Source organism: Leptopilina heterotoma, unplaced genomic scaffold (genome assembly GCF_015476425.1).
Source record: "Leptopilina heterotoma isolate Lh14 unplaced genomic scaffold, ASM1547642v1 Lhet_7, whole genome shotgun sequence".
NCBI lineage: Eukaryota > Metazoa > Arthropoda > Insecta > Hymenoptera > Figitidae > Leptopilina > Leptopilina heterotoma.
Genome location: NW_025111161.1, coordinates 622,223 through 642,131, shown reverse-complemented (window position 1 = coordinate 642,131; position 19,909 = coordinate 622,223). Strand labels below are relative to the sequence as shown.

Here is a 19,909-nt window from a genome sequence, read left to right as displayed (position 1 = left end):
TTTTAATTATTATATTTTAAAATCAAAATTTTCGTAACATTTAATTTTAAATTTAGTTTTTTGAAATATTAATGTTATTTCGTGTTCAATTTTCTGCAATAAACTGTTAAAGACATCGTCAAAGGATATTATAAAAAGTGTTATAATAAGATTGGTTTTTCAATTTAGTTACTCGTGGGAATAGAGTAGATTTTTTTAAAAAATAAGTATCGATACGCATTGGAGAAATTCCGTTTGCTCCAATTCATCCACAATCATTTGCATATTTTACTTGACTAGCGACTGTTCTATTTGCAAAAGAAAATATATTCTCGTATTCCATAATCGTGAATAGCTCCGACCTTTTCTATACATAAAAGAAAATTTTTTAAAAATTACTTTCACTTCCGGATTTTTCATTTATTTTCTTCAATCAAAAATTTCTTTTTTCAACTTTTTATGTACTTGTAATATAATTTACCATAATTTACTAGTAAATATTGGTGAATTTTTTTAGAAAATAATATAAACTTCGAAGTAGAGAAAAGTTTGATAATTGATAATTGAATTCATTGTAAAAATACATAAAAGGTTGAAAAATTTATTAATGGTAATTATTTTAAATAAAAGTAATTGAAAATTAATCTCGGATATTTATACATTACTGTTGACATGCGTTTATTGCTCGCAATTGTAAAAGGATGCGCAGGCCTTTTTCCAATATCACGTTAAGAAATAGTCTAAACTCCCGAAAATTATCTGGCTCCATGGTGTAATGGTTAGCACTCTGGACTCTGAATCCAGCGATCCGAGTTCAAGTCTCGGTGGAGCCTAAATTTTTTGTAGAAATAAACCATTTTTTTGCAAACATTGGATTATTTTAATAAGTATCGAAGTTGATAGTTTATTTTTTATTATTATTTTTGTTAAAATTTATTATATTATTATTATTATTATTATTATTATTACTATTGTTAGTATTATTATTGTTTTAACTATATATATGTAATAATAATCGTATTACATTTTTTTATTAATATTTTATGAAACGTATATTTTAATTGCCACAAGAACAAATTCATCAATGTTTGTAATTTACCTTTTTTGCATTCACAATTCATGTAGTTTATCAAAGGACAAAAATAAAAGTTATTAAATTCTCAAATAAAAAAAGTAAAAAATTCAAAACCCAAGGCTAGGTAATTTATAAAGATATTAAAATTAAAGTTTTAACTTAAAAATCCAATCAACTTGCACGTAAGGGCCATAATCTACAATGTTATAAACGTTTTCCAAAAATTTTCATTAAAGAATATTCAAAACTTCATTAATTAGATATAGTGGGAATATTTGTATTGTAAAACGTGACTTAATAATTTTTCAAATGACCTTAAGACTGCTTTTCAGCTTTTATGCAGTCTGAAAAGAACGGTGTTAGTGATACGCGTGCGCGAAATGTGATATCGATCAATGGCTGCCAATGCATTACTCGATAGTGTTAAATACCACTGTTTACAATGTTATTGTGTTTATTTATAACTTATAGGCAATACATAGAAGTAAAAAGGTGAGGAAAATTGTTTAATGAAACATTATTTAAATTATACATGTTGAATTGTTAAGTGTTGAGAACAATAGCAATAATAAGAGTGTTTTGGAAGATCTCTGAAATTTCTAGGTTATTATGTGAGACTTGCAATTATCGCCAAACAGAGACGGTATTTACTGGTTTAAATGACGTGAAATAGGTAAACAAACATTTTCTAACAAATTTTTAAAATACTTTTCACAAAATCTACCTATTATGTACAATAGGTAAGCATCCTATGTAAAATGGTCAGTTTGATCATTTATTGACATCAATCAGGATTGCCACGCAATCTGGAAATGTCAGGCAATTTTATAAACCTTGAAAAGTCAGGAAATTTTGATCGAAATCCTGGAAAATTATTGTTTTTTTTAATGTTATTGTGCTTATTCTTGATAAATCTAACTTTTCTTAAAATATTTCAAAATTAATTCAATTTTAAAAGAGTTGCGTTTACAATTTTCCTGGATAAATAAACTTCAAGAGGTTTTAATTTGAAATTTTGTATAATTTCAGTTTTTAATGAATTAATTAAATAAAAATTTCACAGGAATTCTATTATTTACAAATTCTTTATAAATTTCTTCACAAGAATTAAATTTATTATTTTCATAAATAATCAAATTTTTTTACAGAGATTCAATTATTTTCATAAATAATAAACTCATCGCAGAATTTCAATTATTTTTAATACAATTTCTACAATTTAAATGGAATTTCTCAAAAAATGTAATTATTCTTAAAAATTTTATTAAAATTCATCAAAGAAATTCAATTGTTTTAAAAAGCCTTCTTTATAATTTATTTATTAGAATTTAAGTATTATTGTCAATACATTTTTAATTCAATTTCTTGGAAAAATTAAATTTATTCGATTGAAATAAAAGAAACTACAAAAAATGAATTTTCTGTTCAGATTTAGGGAGTAAGGAAGCAAAAAGTTTTAAAAGTTTAAAGAAACACAATTTTTTTAATACTTTTCAACTAAAAAAAGCTTATTCTATTCTAAAGTTGAATCTCAATATACTATCGGAATGCCTTTAAGATTTCAATAAGGATCCAGTTATAGACCTCTGATAGCAAGAAGCTTTGAGGAGCTTATAGCTCTAATCGGTTTCTTAACACCTTTACTTCGGTTGCTTTTGTAAACGGAAGTCATGCTATTCATGAGATTTTATTTCCCGAATTCGTCTAAAGACAAACAACAATATAAACGTATTTTGAGAATCGATTTTTGATAGAATAGTAAAAAATTTTCAGCAAAAGTTTCGTGATATTTTATTTATGCGAACTTCAGTATTTTACTTAAATTCGTCTCTATGTAGTTTCTTACAATGTCGATTTAAGAATCAATTCTATTTAAATTTCTATTCTGGTCTGCATGTTTCATTTATGAAATCCGCTAAACACGGTAAACAAAAGACAACATTAAGAAATAGCTGTATATGAATAGAAAATGGCTGTATATGAATGAACATGACAAAACATTCATTAAAACCCTGAAGGAAATATATTACAATCTTGAGAATGAGTCACGTATAAAATAAAATTAAAAACTAAATATTCTTATTATAAGCTGAGGTTTTTTAAAGAAACATTTTGTAAACCTTGTGTATTTTACAATATTTTTGATTTTTATTATTTTGAAAAGGCAAAATGTTAGAGATATTGCTATTTATTATAATCACGTATGCTAGAGCAGTCTGCAAACTAAATGCGTTGAGTTACGGCTTCCAAGCATTAACAAGCAGTATTTGTACAGCCTAGGAACTATCTAATTTCCCTTGCGGATTTGATTTAACGAATGTCAGCCCAACTGTGGATAGCGATATTGGGTTGAATTTAGGTAGACATTCTCCTTAAACAGAAAAAATTAATAAATCAAAAATGGTTTTTTAAGAAACAAATCGGGATTGATTAATGGACTTGCTTAGAAATCGATCTATGCATAACTTATGTTCATTTAAAATATAATTATTTTATTACTAGAGAAAGTAATTTCCTTTCTGTCTCCCTATACTGGCTTCACAGTCTGTCCCCTATTTCCCTAAAAGTCCCCTTTTTTTAATTTTGGCCCCTAAACGTGTACCCTATTTTGAAAATTTCCCCTATTTTTTTGTCGCAGGAATTCAATTATTATCAATAATTTTTAAGTAATTTTGCAAAAGAATTCAATTATCTTGATAACAAACAAAATTCTCCCCATAAAATCAATTATTTTAAGGATTTTTAATTAAATCCTTTTCCAAAATTCAATTATTTTTATAAATATCAAAATTCTTCTCAAGAATTCAATTATTGTCAAACATTGTAATTAAATTCTTGGCAAAATTTCAATTATTTAAACAAAATTTAATAAAATACTTTGCACGAATTCAATTATTTTCATAAATAATAAAATTTCATTTACGAATTCAATTATTTTCATCGCAGAATTTCAAATATTTTTAATACAATTTTAAATAAATTCCTTGAAAAATGCAATTATTATTAAAAATTTTATTAAAACTTGAGGAAAGAATTCAAAGTTAAGAAACATTCAATTATTCAATAAAACAATAAAATTCGTTACAATAATTCAAATATTTTCATAAATAACATTTAATTCGTCGCAGAAAATCAATTATTTTCAAAAATTTTTAAGTAATTTTGCAAAAGAATTTAATATTATCTTGATAACCAAAAAAATTATTCTCCCCATAAAATCAATTATTTCAAGAATCTTTAATGAAATTCTTTTCCAAAATTCAATTATTTTGATAAATATCAAAATTCATCACAAAAATTCAATTCTTTTAAAAAGTAATAAAATACTTTGCAGAAGTTAAATTATTTTCAAAATTTTTTCAAATTTCTCGTCAAGAATTAAATTATCTTTATAAATTAAATAGATATAGGGAAATTCTTCTCAAGAATTAAATTATTGTCAAAATTTTTTTTAAAATTCTTCTGAAGTCAATTATTTTTAAAAATTTTAATAAAATTCTTCTCAAGAATTCAATTATTTTTAAAAAATTTAATAAAATTCTTCAAAAAGTTTTTAACTATTTTCAAAAATTGTTATAAAATTTATTAATATAATAAATTTCATTCAAATTTTAATTAAATTCCTCAAAAGAAATGAAACAATTTCAAAAGTCGTTAATACAATTCTTGGGAAAAATTAAATTTTAAGAAACATTTAATATTATTTATTTTAGTATATTTAAATAATTGATTTCTCGTAGAATTAAACTATTGTTTTTCGTACTTTTAACTAACAATTCTGTAGAATTAATTTTTTTGAAAAAGTTTAATTGAATAATAATTGATGTTATTGATTTAAAGTAGAATTTTAATTAAAAATTCTAGAAAATGTTAATTGAATTGAAATGATACAAATAATTTTGAAGAAATTACAGTAACAAAATTCTTGTAATAATAAACTAATGATTTTGTCAGTCGGTCGTCTTTAATTATTATAAAACATAAAGAAATTGATGACTCTGAGTCTTCGACTCGGAGTGATCCATTTTTTATGTTTTATAATAATATTCTTATGAGTTGTTCAATTTGAAAAGGTTTGAATTTGAAATTTTTGAACATCTTAATTCCAATGAAAAAAAAATGATAAAATATTTATTTTAAATAAAACTATTGATGTTTCCGAATAATTTGACTTTTGAAGAAATTTGTAAATAAATTTAATAAAACATTTTTTTGAGTATCTAATAATTTTTAGAGTGAATCAGAATATTCTTTAGGGTAATGCAGAATGAATGAATTTTACATTAAAAAATGGTTTATTTCTGTATCGCTTACACCGTTTGATATTTGAAACACATTATTTATGAATCGATTTTTAATAAGTAACTGCCTCTATAAAAACTGTTTCATAATCATCTGTTCAATCCATAAACGAACTACATATATTAACACAAAGCTTTTGATTCCGATAATTGATTTACATTAAGTAGAGTTTTTCTGACAATATAATTGCTAATCTACTTGAAATTAACATTACCTATAATGATGAAATCAACTCAAGAGAGTTATCAAAACGAATATATGAGGATCAATAGCGCTTACAGAAACGTGCCATTCATACAAGAATTAAAATGTTTGATGAACTTCTACTACCATTATGATATAATGTTTTCTAGTTAAAAAGAACGTTGTTGTTGTGTTGTTTTAATGGCCTCTTCTACAAACATGTAGCCAGTACTACATATATAAAAAAAACGTTATAAACATTGTTTTCAAAATTTCGGGTAATTTTTATTTTAAAACAGAATTTCGTCCGTGTTTGAATTTGAACTCGTTCAATGACTTATATCTATATATTGTTCATGCAAAAACTGGTTCAGATATAATAACTCGTTCGTGCACGTTATTTAATTTTTTTTCAGCAGTATATTTCATTCCTTTCCGCAGAATGTGCAGTTTATAAACAATTCCCATTAAGTTCTGAATTTATTGATCCTGGTCAGGTGAAGAAAGTTCAAGTTGGCAAGACAAGTCCTGTCTTAAAATGCAGGTGATTTCGTGTGTGTGCCGCGGTACTTTGATCGTATAATCGATAAGGAAACTTAGATGCTACAATGTAATATAATGTTTAATCGACTTTTTCATATTTTGAATTATACTGAAATTATACTTTTGTTTATTGAAACCAAACACTTGTTAAATGTTAAGATTTTTTTAACTTAACATCCTTTTCAACAACAGGATGTTTTCATAGTGTCCTAAACAAATTAAGGATATCCTAATAACGTCCAAATAGTATCCTGAGATATCCAAATTTGTTGCTTTGTAGGATATTTTTAGGATGCCCCAGAGTAATTGTAATAATAATAATCATAACAACATCAATAGATTTTTACACATTATTCTAACTTAATTCTTATTTTGCAGAGTTTGCATGGCTTTTCATCGTTTTCACCACTTTCCCGAGGGTATGAGGGGAAATGAAGGTTACTACTCGATTCCTGAGCTTAAAATCAGTAGGTGAGTCTTACCACAAACATCTAATTATGACATAGGTTATTAGAAGCCAAACAGGCCACATGCCTTCGAGGATCAGTATAAGCCCTTTACTAATTTCTGAAGACAATGACTGACGTCAACTTTTTGATTATTCCCCTGATATTTGAATCAAGTTAAAAAAAGTTTAGTACTTTACGTGACAAATCAGGGGGAATATCCATATAAAGTGACCTGACAGTCACACATCCTTATAATGATATTCTGTTAAAATATCGATCAATTCGAAAGTCAGAGAGTGACGATTGTAATGAGTTTCGAGTGTCCATACCAATGGGACTTTCGGCTCGTTTTCCCCACAATGTACGAGCGCGGGTGTACAGAAACTGTAAGGATTACAGAGAATAGTGGGGGTGAAAAGCTCATAGGTAGAAGAAGTGTTAGGGGGGTGTTGGCGGCCGCGAAGCAGCAGTGCGACGCGACACAGGCTGCCACGCGGTTGCCTATTCTGCCTTTTACGGAATTCTTTTGCATTAAGAAAGAAAGTTTATAGAGGAATAAAAAAAGTTATGTTAAATTCGAGAAAATTCTATTTTAAAATCGGATAAGTGTTGGTTTTAATTGTGACTTGATCATTGATATTTTTTTAGTCCTTATCTTTAAAGGACTTTCTTACAGTGCTTTCTTTATTTTCTTTTTTTACTCCCATTGAATCTATTAGAAAAAAATTGTTCGACAATTGATAGTGAATAAGTTAAATTTGTGAATTGAATAAAAAAAATATTAACGACTTATTACCGGTGATTTGTTTGTAATGTTGATGTGAGTGAACGTATAAAAGGTGCCACGTGAATATTTCTTCTCTTGCGGATTTTCTTCTCCGCATATAACATCTAGCAAGTTTCTTCAGCGAGCCTAGGTCTTAGCTAACTTAGTACGTTTTTAAACTTTTCTCTCTCTTATTATTATTTATTATTTATTTATTTATTTCAAAATTTATTGTCATTTCATGACAATGGACTTAAATTAACTTAATTTTTCGAAGTCATCACTTGGTCACTACTTAATATAGCCATATAAGTGATTAATAATTATCTATTAATCCAAGTCAGGTAAAAACTCTAATTTAGGACCTTTTAGTTGTTAATGATTAACATTTATCATCCAAATTTATTATTTTATGGTACAATGTACATAATAACAATATACGAATAACAAATGTTAAAAACAATATATATAACAATGTATATAACAATATACATATAAATTTATTCTCTTGCTTTTAAAAGCTGTTTTTTATGATTCTTAACATTTTACAAGAATTTAAAAGAAAAGAGAAAAAAAGACCTTAACATTAATAAAGCAGGAAACGTTTCTTAACATTACATTGTTATTACTACTATTCAAAATTGTTAGATACCTGAAATAATAATTTGGTGTTAAAATAAATTTTACCCATTCCTCAAAATCAAAACATAGAAGGAAGCATTGAAATCATTTAAAATATTTTAATATAGAAAAATAAATAGATATTTGAATATTTATTTTAGTTTTGACTACTTTTTTAAAATTAATTTATCAAATACGAAATGGTGAAAAATTTAATAATTATTACACGACATTTGGCAATAAAATTATTTTTCATCTAATATTTATTTATTTGAAGAGATAAGGTTCATATAGGGCTGCTAGCTCCCCAAAGAACTAAGTACATATTATTAAGACTAATTACATAATTCTAAGACCAAGATAACCAAAATGATAAGAAGTACAAATAATATAGAAACAATGATTAACATAATAGAAATATGCAATACTGTCAATATACTTTCAACAATAATATATAGAAAAAAACAATAAAAGAAAAAAATATAATAACAAAAAAATTTAACAAAGGCATATGGTTACATATGCTTTTAATTTTTATAATTAAAAATAATATCAAAAAACCCACTGTTTCTTTTAAATAAATATAATTAAAAAATAATCTCCTAAATGATAATTGGTTAGGTGCTTATCTCTAATACTATAGTCAGTTTGTTCTACACTGTAAAAAGAAAGGTACTAATTTAGTACCAAAATTGGTACTAAATCGTAATTTGGTTCTATTTTAGTACCGAAATCAGCTCTAATTTAGAACCTTTTTTTTATAGTGTATATTCAATACTAAATTGTTAAATAACTAATGTAAAAATTACAAGTGAACTTTTTTAATTTTTCTCGATAAATGTTAATTTTTAATTTTTCGTGATAAATGTTAATTTTTAAAATCACAAAAAAGAATGTTAAATAATAGTTTCTAATTAGACAACATGCTCTGCTTTCTGAACTCATACCATTAACATTTAATAAGGTACTACTGAATCCTTTATAAACAGGAATTTTATGTCCAGACAACATAGAGTAATGAGTTCCTGAAAACAATTTTTAAAAAAGTTTTTAGACATTACTGAATTAAGTTTTTTCTCAATGTACACTATAGATATTCAATAGTAATATTTACTAAATACATGAAAAATTTAACGAAATTTTCTTTCCCAAGTAATTAATAATAATCTTCCTTGTGAATTTAACATTTTTTTTCTCGTGAAGAATAACGTTTTGTCATGAAATGTGGAAAATAAATTAGTCCGGGAATTTTATGTTAGGGAGATCGACCTGTTTATTGCGTTTCGGAAAATTCTAAGAATTTCAAGGATTCGAATTTAATACAAAAGAGGGATGAATTACCAGCTAGTACGTATATACGTGTTTGATTAATAAGGGAGAAAAATTCCGTTAAATATACAATAAATACTTTTTTCTATCACCAATGATAGAGTCTTCGACTCGGAGTGATCCATTTCTTTATGTTTTATAATAATTACAGATGACCGACTGCCAAAATCATTAGTTTATTATTATAAGAATATTGTTACTGTAATTTCTTTAAAATTATTTTTATCATTTTAATTTAATTAACATTTTCTAGAATTTTTAAATAAAATTCTACTTTTAATCAATAACATCAATTATTATTAAATTAAACTTTTTCCAAAAAAATTAATTCTACAGAATTGTTAGTTGAAAGTACGAAAAACAATAGTTTAATTCTACTAGAAATCAATTATTTAAATAGAACAATAAATAATATTGAATGTTTCTTAAAATTTAATTTTTACGAAGAATTGTATATAAACAACTTGTGAAAATATTTAATTTTTTTTAAGGAATTTAATTAAAATTTTAATGAAATTTATTATATTCAAGAATTTTATAACAATTTTTGAAAATAATTTAAAACTTTTTCAAGAATTTTATTAAATTTTTTAAAAATGATTGAATTCCTGAGAAGAATATAAATAATAATTTTTGAAAACAAGTCAATTCGTTAGAAGAATTTTATTAAAATTTTTGAAAATAATTGACTTCTTGAGAAGAATTTAAAAAAATTTTTAACAATAATTTAATTCTTGAGAAGAATTTCCCTATCTATTTATAAAACTATTTTAATTCTTGACGAGAATTTTTAAAAAATTTTGAAAATAATTTAACTTCTGCAAACTATTTTATTAATTTTCAAAAGAATTGAATTCTTGAGAAGAATTTTGATATTTATCAAAATAATTGAATTTTGGAAAAGAATTTTATTAAAATTCCTTAGAATAATTGATTTTGTGGAAACAGTTTATGCGATTTTGTTGTTTATCAAGATAATTGAATTCTTTTGCAAAATTACTTAAAAATTTTTGAAAATAATTAATTTTCTGCGACGAACTAAATGTTACTTATGAAAATATTTGAATTATTGCAACGAATTTTATTGTTTTATTGATTAATTAAATATTTCTTAAAATTGAATTTTTTCCTCGAGTTTTAATAAAATTTTTAGTAATAATTGCATTTTTCAAGGAATTTATTTAAAATTGTATTAAAAATATTTGAAATTCTGCGATGAAAATAATTGAATTCGTAAATGAAATTTTATTATTTATGAAAATAATTGAATCTTTTCGTAGAATTGTATCAACAAATTTTTTCTATAATCAAATCTGTTGATAAATTTTATGAAAATAGTAAATATTTAAAAGCATTGAATTGCGAAAAACTTTTAAAAATAATTCAAATTTTGCAAAGAGTTTTATTTAAATTTTTGAAAATAATTGAATTTTCGGCGATAAATTTTGCTATTTATAAAAATAATTAAATTCGTGCAAAGTATTTTATTTAATTTTGTTTAAATAATTGAAATTTTGCTAAGAATTTCATTAAAATTTTTGACAATAATTGAATCCTTGAGAAGAATTTTGATATTTATCAAAATAATTAAATTTTGGAAAAGAATTTAATTAAAAATCCTTAAAATAATTGATTTTAATGGGGAGCATTTTGTTGGTTATCAAGATAATTAAATTCTTTTGCAATATTACTTCAAAATTTTTGAAAATAATTGATTTTCTGCGACGAATAAATCAAATGTTTTTTTATGAAAATATTTGAATTATTGCAACGAATTTTATTGTTTTATTGAATAATTGAATGTTTCTTAAAATTGAATTCTTTCCTCAAGTTTTAATAAAATTTTTAATAATAATTGCATTTTTCAAGGAATTTATTTAAAATTGTATTAAAAATATTGGAAATTCTACGATGAAAATAATTGAATTCGTAAATGAAATTTTATTATTTATGAAAATAATTAAAAAAAAAAAAAATTTTTTTGCTTAAAATTTTTTGCTTAAAATTTTTTCGTAGAATTGTATCAACAAATTTTTTCTATAATTAAATTTGAACATTGAATTGCGAAAAACTTTTGAAAATAATTGAAATGTTGCAAAGAATTTTATTTAAATTTTTGAAAATAATTGAATTTTTGGCGAAAAATTTTGCTATTTATAAAAATAATTGAATTCTTGACGAGATATTCATTAAAATTTATAAAAATAATTGAATTCGTGCAAAGTATTTTATTAAATTTTGTTTAAATAATTGAAATTTTGCCAAGAATTTAATTAAAATTTTTGACAATAATTGAATTTTTGAGAAGAGTTTTGATATTTATTAAAATAATTGAATTTTGAAAAAAAATTTCATTAAAAATCCTTATAAAAATTGATTTTATGGAAAGAATTTTGTTGGTTATCAAGATAATTGAATTCTTTTGCAGAATTACTTAAAAATTATTGAAAATAATTAATTTCCTGCGACGAAAAAAAAGGAAATTTAGGGGCCAAAATTAAAAAAGTGGACTTTTAAGGAAATAGTGGACAGACTGTGAAGCCTGAGTCAGGGAAAAATAAAGTTAAATTTTTGTGGCAACCCTGTATAAATAAATTATATTTTTATCTTTATTTAACCAATTTTTATGGTCCCCTAAAAGTCCCCTATTTTTTAATTTTGAGTCCCCTATTTCCCCTATAATACTTTTTAGGTGCACTGTGAATATTTTTCCTTTTCCTTTCATCAAATCTTCTAAATTTTAAAACATAGAAAATTTTAATTGAAGAGGAAAATTTTGAAAGAATTCTTTTTTCATTATTAAAACAAAAAATAAAGGTATACATTAGAGTTAAATAATCTTGTTTTAAGAGGAAATACTGAAAGGATATTAGAAGAGGATTTTTTTCTCTAAATATAAGATTACTTTTCATAAGGTGCATGCTTTTTAAAAATGCAGCAAAAGGTATAATTTGAAGTACAAAAAATAAATTTTATTTTTTACATTCTATGCTACTAGATATATATTTTTAAAGAATCAATATACGGAAAGAAATTTGTAAAGGTTTCTGTATTGGCTTATCTTTATACTCTACTTTAAATTAACGGATAATCATTGAGGTATATGAGCGCAGTGCAACAAGGTTCAGAAACAAAGTAATTGCTCACTGGGACTACTGGGTCAAAAGCCACAATACATTCATAAACCTTTCTTCTTTACGTAATACTGCAACATTAATAGAAATAAATTATTGTTTATGTTTTAGAAATTAATAAATTTAATAATTAATTGATACACTCTATTACAATGGAAATTTGTCTAAACTATAATTCATTACAGTAATATCAAAATCCACAATTCTTCTTTTTCTACAATTTGACATATATCTCTTGATTCACTTTTAATTAGTTTTTGATCTCCTTGTTAAAATAATCTGTTCAGATTAAATTGCACAGATTATTCAAAGAATTAATGCAGTAATCAATGCTTTTGAAAACTTATATAAATATGGAATTTATAGAGAAATGAGAATTTCCATTGAGCTCATTTAAATATATAGACACAGAAATCAGCCAACAATCAATATTTTATGAAATAAGTGAGAAGTAGACTTTTAAGCGAACTTTAAAGTCTACTTAGTAACTGTATAGTTATATTTAGTATTTAGTAACATTTGGCACGAACACCACTAACCTTCGTGTACCTAAACTATATACAAAACAACAGGAGAACCGAAAGGAACTTGAGACGATTAATGTAACCATGCGTTTGCTTATCTCTCGGAAATAGGGACCGTAATATTATAAAGTTTAGAGCCAAAATTTACTGTCGGAAAGAATATTAAAATACTTTTTTTTTTACCTCAACATGTATATATTTTCGATGTGGAAGAAAACTACATTTTATGAATCAATTTTAAAGTTAAAAGCTTTTTCTCCTTAAAGCGTGAAATTAAAATAAAATTTCGAAAGAAGGTTTTGCAAATAACTTATCGTTTTTAAAGCACAGCACACCGAAAGTTTTCGTAATGGGAAATCCTAATGCAATTAATAATTATACACAGGCGTTTACAAGGTTTTGAATCTGAGCAACGAAAACCTGTTTCTAAGGTAGAATGCTGAACTCGAATCAACTTTTTTCACTCCAAGTCAGATTTTCAAAGGTAATTTCAAATTTTTGCTACTTTAAAAAATTGTTGTTGACAATCGAAACATATGACTTAGAAAAAAATAATCGTAACTTACTTAAAGGTTTTTGGGGTCGTTGATTACGAATTTAAAGTCAGATTTTTAAAATTCAAAATGGCGGATCGAATATGGCGGACGAAAATATTTAAAATCTTCTACTAACGGATTTGCTTGAAACTTATTACTAAGGGGTTTTTGGGTTTGTTAATTGCAAATTTGAAGTCAAATTTCAAAAATTAAAAATGTCGGATTAAAAAAATAAAAATCAAACAAAAAATATTAAATTTTATACTTTTAGAGAACTTTTATATAAAAGTCATGATTTTTGCTAAAAAAAATTGATAATTTCGTTTATCTTTTGAAAAACGAGTTTTAATCATTAGAAATAAAAATCCGAAATAACGATTTGGATTAAGAATCCGAGTCGAATATATACTACAAGCTTCAATTTTTTAAAAATATTATGTCCTGCGACTTTAAAATTACAGTTTTAGAGGATAAACGCGCTTTAAGTTTTCAATAAGGATAAGACCTTGATAAAAATCATTTTTTAAACTTACTTAGGATTATTGATTCCCCGGCCATAATATAAGTCCTCCAATGACTCGCTAAAGTTCAGTACCTATGTGTAACATTGTTGCTGTCTGCCAAGGATTCTTACCTCCCGCGTAGCAATTTACGCTTTATGTTCGGCTTGAACTATTCGATTTTCAATTTATCATTCAATTTTCCTCAATTTTATTATTGAAACTTCCGCCGAACATTTCTAAGATGCTATATTTTTCGGAATAAAAATTTTTCAACAGTCTTGCTTTTTGAAGCAAAAAATCGGTATAATCGTAATCGTTTTTTTAAACTCTTAAAAATTTTTTTAAATTAGTGTCAAAAAATACAAAAATGTTTTTTTACCCATTCAGGCTTCACAGTCTGTCCCCTATTTCCCTAAAAGTCCCCTTTTTTTTAATTTTGGCCCCTAAACGTGTACCCTATTTTGAAAATTTCCTCTATTTTTTTCGTCACAGGAAATCAATATTATTTTCAATAATTTTTAAGTAATTCTGCAAAAGAATTCAATTATCTTGATAACCAACAAAATTCTCCCCATAAAATCAATTATTTTAAGGATTTTTAATGAAATTCTTTTACAAAATTCAATTATTTTGATAAATATCAAAATTCCTCTCAAGAATTCAAAGAAATTTTAATTAAATTCTTGGTAAAATTTCAATTATTTAAACAAAATTTAATAAAACACTTTGCATGCATTCAATTATTTTTATAAATTTCATTGAATATCTCGTCAAGAATTCAATTACATATTTTTATAAATAGCAAAATTTTTCACCAAAAATTCAATTATTTTCAAAAATTTAAATAAAATTCTTTGCAACATTTCAATTATTTTCAAAAGTTTTTTGCAATTTAATAATTGTCAATATTTCTTATTTTTATAAAATTTATCAACAGGTTTAATTATAGAAAAAACTTGTTGATACAATTCTACGAAAAGATTCAATTATTTTCATAAATAATAAAATTTCATTTACGAATTCAATTATTTTCTTTGCAGAATTTCAAATATTTTTAGTACAATTTTAGATAAATTCCTTGAAAAATGCAATTATTATTAAAAATTTTATTAAAACTTGAGGAAAGAAATGAATTTTAACAAACATTCAATTATTCAATAAAATAATAAAATTCGTTGCAATAATTCAAATATTTTTATAAATAACATTTAATTCGTCGCAGAAAATCAATTATTTTCAAAAATTTTTAAGTAATTTCGTAAAAGAATTCAATTATCTTGATAAACAACAAAATTCTTCCCATAAAATCAATTATTTTAAGGATTTTTAATGAAATTCTTTTCCAAAATTAAATTATGTTGATAAATATCAAAACTCAATTATTTTTATGAATATCAAAATTCAATTATTTTCATAAATATCAAAATTTAATTATTTTGATAAATATCAAAATTCTTTTCAAGAATTCAATTATTGTCAAAAATTTTAATTAAAGTCTTGGCAAAATTTCAATTATTTAAATACAATTTATTAAAATACTTTTAATACTTTTTTACTTACGAATTCAATTATTTTTATAAATTCTAATGAATATCTCGTAAAGAATTCAATTATTGTTATAAATAGCAAAATTTTTCACCAAAAATTCAATTATTTTCAAATATTTTAAAAAAATTAATTTAATTTCTTTGCAACATTTCAATTATTTTTAAAAGTTTTTCGCAATTCAATTTTTCTAAATATTTCCTATTTTCATAAAGTTTATCAACAAATTTAATTGTAGAAAAAACTTGTTGATACAATTCTATGAAAAGATTACATTATTTTCATAAATAATAAAATTTCATTTACGAATTCAATTATTTTCATCGCAGAATTTCAAATATTTTTAATACAATTTTAAATAAATTCCCTGACAAATGCAATTACTATTAAAAATTTTATTAAAACTTGAGGAAAGAATTCAATTTTAAGAAACATTCAATTATCCAATAAAACAATAAAATTCATTGCAATAATTCAAATATTTTCATATAAATAACATTTAATTCGTCACAGAAAACCAATTATTTTAAAATATTTTTAAGTAATTTTGCAAAAGAATTCAATTATTTTGATAAACAACAAAATCGCATAAGTTCTTTCCATAAAATCAATTATTCTAAGGAATTTTAATAAAATTCTTTTCCAAAATTCAATTATTTTGATAAATATCAATATTTATCACAAGAATTCAATTCTTTTGAAAAGTAATAAAATACTTTGCAAAAATTCAATTATTTTCAAAATTTTTTAAAAATTCTCGTCAAGAATTAAATTATCTTTATAAATAGATAAGGAAATTCTTCTCTAGAATTAAATTATTGGCAACATTTTTTTAAAAATTCTTCTGAAGTAAATTATTTTTAAAAATTTTAATAAAATTCTTCTCATGAATTCAATTGTTTTTATAAGTTATTATTTAAATTCTTCTCAGGAATTCAATTATTTTTAAACAATTTAATATAATTCTTCAAAAAGTTTTGAATTATTTTCAAAAATTGTTATAAAATTCTTTAATATAATAAATTTCATTAAAATTTTAATTAAATTCCTTAAAAGAAATGAAATATTTTCAAAAGTTGTTAATACAATTCTTCGTAAAAATTAAATTTTAAGAAACATTCAATATTATTTTTTTGTATTTAAATAATTGATTTCTCGTAGAGTTAAATAATTATTGTTTTTCGTACTTTTAATAATTTTTATGGTCCCCTAAAAGTCCCCTATTTTCCCTAAAATACTTTTTAGGGGCACTGTGAAGCCTGCGGCCATTATAATTAAAAAAAATTTTAAACATGAGTGTTATATGATAAAAGTATTTATTAGACCATCATTAGTCATTAAAAAAATTGTCAAAAATCGGTCATTTTTTGACAAAATTTTAATTTTTAATATTTTTTACAGAATTTTGAAAAATTCTCATTTTTAGTGATTTGGGGAGGAAAGATTTTTTTATCGAGCACCCTAGATTTCAGAATCCAACTGCTTCTTTTATAACACATGGATATATTTAGAATATTTCTATGTTATGAGGATTTTGTGGACGTTCATTCTCGGCTTTAACGTTTTTTTTAAAGCTATGTCGTTTTTAAAAAACATTATATAGGGAATTGAGTGTATCCAAACCATGAAATTTAAAGTTTAAAAAAAATACAAAAATGTTATGCGAATTTTATTGGAGAATTTTCAACTGAAATGGAATGTCAATTAACCATGTAGAATTTAAAAAAAACATGAAAAAAAGAAATCGATACACTATAAAGTTGTCAGAGTCAATTTCAAAGCAAAACAAAATGTCGAAAATAAAATCAAAATAGTCATTTGATTGTGTAAGAAAGAGACAGAGTATTTTACTTTAAATAAAATTTGTATCTTTCATTTTGTTATTCATTGTAAATGAATGCAATTTTTTTTATTATAATTTCAGTCACTCTTCATTTTTTTTTAAATTGTATTCAGAGTTCATTATAATTGCATTTTCCTGATTTATCTTTTTGTAAATTCTTTTTACAATATTATTTAAACGTTGAATGTTAGTGTAATGTTTGTTAATGAATTTTAAAAGTGGCTTCGTTAATTTTAAAATTCTCTGAATTTTTTAAAATTACTTACCCGAAACGTACATTAAATTTAAAATGACCCAATTGGAAAATTATTAGTAATTCTTGTAGAGAGTGACTATGGATAATTAGTATTTCAAAAATCGATAAATGTCAGATGTTTCATATAGTTGAAACTTGAACAAAAATTGTTATTTTTCAAAAGTAATTGTAAAAACTTCTACCCAATAATCTAGTATCTACCTGAAACAATGTTCTCTTTTGTTGAATTTAATGACCAAAGGAATTTTATCAAACAAAAATAATTTTTTATATATCTGTCTATAATTAGGTGATTGTTATCCTTAATAAAATAAAGAAAGTAAGGGGAATTTATTCATTTGTTCTCGTTTGTAGGTGAGCTTCGATTTCTTGTCATTAGCACGTCAATGATATAAGTTGAACTTATTCCTGCTTCAAGCATAGAAAGGAGTGATCTAGATATGAAATAATAATAATAATAATAATAATAGTAATAATAATAATAATAATAATAATAATAATAAAATTCAAAAATGCCATTCAATCTAACATTAAGAAAAAAATTTTATGTTTTTTTCGCAGGTTTGAAAGATAAAAAAATAATATAAAATAATCATTAATAAATAATATTAAATATTGTCACATCTGTGAAACCACTTTTTGAAATAATAATTAATTTCAAAGGAAATGGAATCATAAATCTTATAATTAAAGAGAAAAATATTAAAGGAATTTGTCATTATTCCATTAAAACAAAAAATTTATGTATTCACTTTCTTCTACTTAGTCTATAAATTGTGAGTAATAATAATTCCTTTTTTATAGAATAAAATTCACTTTAAAAATATTCTTCTCACGATCGTCTTTTGTTGATGAAATGAACGGTTTGAAATAAAATTACCCGAATGTTTTCAAAAAAATTGATTTTTTTTAGTAGCTTGTGTAAATTTATCAACTAAAGAAAAGCATGAAAATGTAAAATATTTTATAGGTATTTCAAAAAAATATAAATTTTATAATTTCATATAAAATTTAATAGAAACAAATTTAATAAAAAAACAAATTTGTAAACCACTCCTCGAACAAAGCAGCCTGTATTCGATAAGTGGGTTACAAATTCCTATACACTTTAACGTTTGAAATTTTTGAAAAATTTAATTAATTTCTCATTATTCCATGAATTTTCCATTATAATCTTTACAGTGAATAAAACTAGAATATTTATGCTTTATTTTGAAATAAAAAAAAATTGGAGACAACGTCTTTTGAGATTATCTTTTAAACTTAGTTTTTTATATAATTTATATTATTTAACAAAAATTCTTTTACTGTTAAAAAGTTGATAAATTTTTCTTCCAAAGCCACAAGGGTCAATCCGGGAGAGTTAGCAAATTGAAATATTTTACAGAATTTGAAAAAATATTTTGTTTATCATAATGGGTTATTTTTCATCCTTTTGTGACCAAAAATAAATGTAAAGGAATATTATTAAATAATTATATAGTAAAAAAAACAAATTAAAAAATCTCTGACAACAAAATAATTGATCTACTTGACACCAGAGATGGAAATCTATTTGTAGGTTGTGGCGAAAGTTACAATCGAACGACATTGATGGAAGATTGGATTCAGTGCAATATTTGATATTATTGGCTACATGAAAACTGCTCTGAATTTCACGAAAAAAAATTGACAAATTTTATTAATCACATAATGTAATAATTTTGAATTTTTAAACTAAAAATGTTCTTTTGTCCTCTGCTTAGAACCACAGTAAAACGTGAAGTGTTGAAATAACACCAGAATGGTTTAAAATAATCTGCAACAGTTTAATCCCTCTAGGATTAAATTAACACCAGAAAGAATTAAAATAATCTATTTTGGTCTTATTTTTAACTATGAATTAAATTTTACTTTAAATAAAACACAAAAATCAACGATTTGTAAAAATTCAACGAATTCAGCTTCTTCAGGGAGAATAGTAAGTTAGTAAGTTAGTTACTAACTTAGTAACATAGTTACTAAATTCAATTGTGTTAAAAATTTTTTTTAAATTCTCGTCAAAATTTCAATTCTCTTTATAAATAATAAAATTCTTCTATGATATTCAATTATTTTACAAAATTTTAATCAAATTCTTGTCAAAATTTCAATTATTTTCAAAAGTTTTCTAAAATTCAATGATTTTCAGTATCTACTATTTCAATAAAATTTTCCAAAAGAATTCCATTATTAAAAAAAATATGAATAAAATTCTACGCAAACATTCAATTATTTTCATAAACAATAAAAATTTTTACAAGAATTCAATTATTTACAAATTTTTTTATAAATTTCTTCGC

At 23.4% G+C, this 19,909-nt stretch overlaps 1 protein-coding gene and 1 non-coding gene across 3 annotated transcripts in view; both read left to right on the top strand.

Annotated features, from left to right (window-relative positions):
• The first annotated feature begins 740 nt into the window (after nt 1–740).
• On the top strand, nt 741–812 carry Trnaq-cug. The gene has a single exon. It is a non-coding gene; the product is annotated as a tRNA-Gln (tRNA).
• Nucleotides 813–1,380: 568 nt separating this feature from the next.
• LOC122510525 (synaptotagmin-7) overlaps nt 1,381–19,909 on the top strand; it is a 405,459-nt gene continuing 386,930 nt past the window's right edge. Inside the window, exons 1-2 of one of the 2 annotated variants that reach the window (XM_043625251.1) lie at nt 1,381–1,546; nt 6,461–6,553. The gene's annotated coding sequence lies outside the window, so the exon portion shown is untranslated. Of the gene's footprint in view, nt 1,547–6,460; nt 6,554–7,002; nt 7,464–19,909 lie in introns of those variants that run through there. The other variant, XM_043625250.1, reaches the window with a different exon arrangement.